The sequence below is a fragment of the Aegilops tauschii genome, chromosome 4, assembly GCF_002575655.3.
Source record: "Aegilops tauschii subsp. strangulata cultivar AL8/78 chromosome 4, Aet v6.0, whole genome shotgun sequence".
Classification (NCBI taxonomy): Eukaryota; Viridiplantae; Streptophyta; class Magnoliopsida; order Poales; family Poaceae; genus Aegilops; species Aegilops tauschii.
This window is the reverse complement of record NC_053038.3, coordinates 349136931-349139550: the sequence shown is the minus strand read 5'-3', so window position 1 is coordinate 349139550 and position 2620 is coordinate 349136931.

Sequence of the window (2620 nt, the reverse complement as noted above, 5' to 3'; positions counted from 1 at the left end):
GCAGATCTCTGTCCTCTGGGCACTCTAGCAAATGCATCTGTGGTAGACTTGCCCTTCTTCTCCTCTGCTTCCTCCTGAAGTTGCTCAACTGCAGTTTGGATCTCTGTGATCTTGACATCAAGGTCATAGAATTTTGTCTCAACAATCCTTTCCAAGCTCTCCTGGTTCTTGGTCAGGGTGGACAGGCCCTGCTCAATCCTCAGAGTGGATTGGATCAGATATCCAAGCTGGTCTTGCTTGCTCTTCAAGAAGACCTGAGATGCCTCTTCCACAGTTGGCATCTTTGCAGCCTTCTCAGCTTTAGCTTTGGCTTTCTTCTCTTGTGCTTGCATAGATGATGGTTCATTCTCAGTCATGACAACTGTGTTGTCCTCAAATTCAGGATAGATGGGTGATGCTCCTTGTCCAAGATGTACTTGCCTTTGCCCATCTTTGAGTTGATGAGCTCCTGGATGTGTGGGGCATATCCACAACTTCTCTTCTGATCAGCTGCAGTCCTCTTGATTGTTTCCATAATTAGGCTCATAACCTTGAACTTTTGTGGGACATCAAATATGTGCAGCAGGTTGATAGCATGTCCTCTGATCATCTTGTGATCACCTGACTTGGGTAGAAGTGTGTGCCTCAGAATCCAATTGATTGTTGGCAGACCAGACAACAAATAGTGTACATATCCAAACTTATGTGTGTCCAAAGCATCATCAGGGATCTCTTTGTACATATTGGCCATAGAGTTGTGGTCTTTCTTCTTCTTGGCATAGACATCCAAGTCATCCTCATGTTCCTCAGGAGAATTTATGAGTTTTGCCCATTCTTCAACTGTAGACTGGTACCTAGTACCCTCAGACATCCACACAATCCTTCCATCTGGATAGAAGTGTGCAGTGGAGTAAAATTGCATAATGAGCTCATCATTCCACTTGGTGAACTTCTGAGCCACAAACTCATCAACTCCACATGCCTTGAAGCTGTCATATACACCAGGGAAGTGATCCTCATTCTCCTTAATGAATTTCCAATCAACCCATCTCATGTCACACACTATGGGCTTCTTGTCAAGTAAAACAGTCTCATAGAAGTCCTGCTGTTCCTTAGTGTGGAATCTGTAGTCCACAGCAGTCCTTCTCCTGGTGGCATATGGATCAGACTCTCTCCGTAGACTCAATCCTGAATCCTTCCTGATTTTCATATTCTCTACAACTGGGTGTGCATCATTGTGATCAGGGATCTTGGGCTTCAGCTTCCTCAAAATAACAGAATCATCTTCCTCTTCTTCTTCAGCAGCTTGAGGCACTGGGGCCTTGTTCTTTTCCTCAGCAGGGATGTTCCTGGTGCTCCTCTTAGGTTTTGGCTTTGGAGCTGGAGCAGCAGTCTTAGGAGCAGTTTTGGGCTTAGATGGAGCAGCCCCTACCTTAATTGCATCTCCCATAAGCTTTTGAGCTTTGGGTGTTGGTGCTGCATCCTCTTCCTCTTCCTCAGAATCTCTCATCATTGAAGGTTTACCAATAACTCTGGCAATGGTCTTCTTGACCCTTTCTTTCCTCTTCTTACCATCTCCAGTTTCCTTGGGTTCAAGAGTGAACTCCATTGTTTCTCCTGTGGAAATTTTCCTTGGCTTAGACATGGGCTGTCTTCTTGCTGGCATCTTAGTTTTCAGACCTGGCTTAGTTGCAGCAGCTGAGACATACTCTTTCTTCAGCACTTTCTTCTTTGAAGTGGCTTCATCTTCAACAGCCACATAGTCTTCATCTTCAGAGTCAGAAGTCCTCTTCTTCCTTGTTCTGGTAGCAGCCTTTGGCAGATTGCTTGGAGTGCTCCTGCTGCCTTCATCATAGCTGCTAGAGGGACTAGTGCCCTCACTTAACTGAACCTGTTCCTCTGACTTGTTCTGGCTGTCACTTTGGTCAGACATCTTGCAAGTACAGTGTCAGCAGACCCTGTGCATAGGTTATAGATGAGGTAGAGTAGATGAGCATCACAAAGTACAGGAGTTTTTGCAAAACAGATGACTTAAAAACTTAGTTTTAGTTCTTCACAGAAAGCATTTCGGATCTACCAATTTGTAAACTCGGTGATACCGAAGCAGCTTTTCGAACCTGAACTAGTGAACTCGGTCAGAACGAGTCACAGTTCGGTGGTACCGAGACTGCTAGGGTTTCACAGAGAATCGAACTCGGTCACACCGATGTGCAATTTTCGGTCGGACCGAAATGCGTGTGCTCTAGCCTAAGCCAAAATTGGTGAGACTGATTTCTACAACTCGGTCGGTCCGAGATGAATTCGGCGGAGACCTAACCCTAAATTTTCAAATCAAAAATAATCTACGGGACGTTTTCGCTGGACAGGATGATTTCAATTATGGCAAGAAACATGGCAAAGCAATGTGCTAAGAATCGGAGTTAAAGATTAGCACAATGATCAAGTCCGTACCCTAGTGCAGCGACGAACTTGCTACGACGGCAACGGCGGAGAAGATTTCCGTTGACGGCGGCGGAGACCAGCGGCGGGAGGTCGCTGGTGACGAGAGGACGATCCGGAGACCAGAGGAGGCAGAGTAGGTTACGCGCGGGCGAAGGGGTTCGGAGAAATTTCCAAATTTTGACCCAGCGGTATATATAAC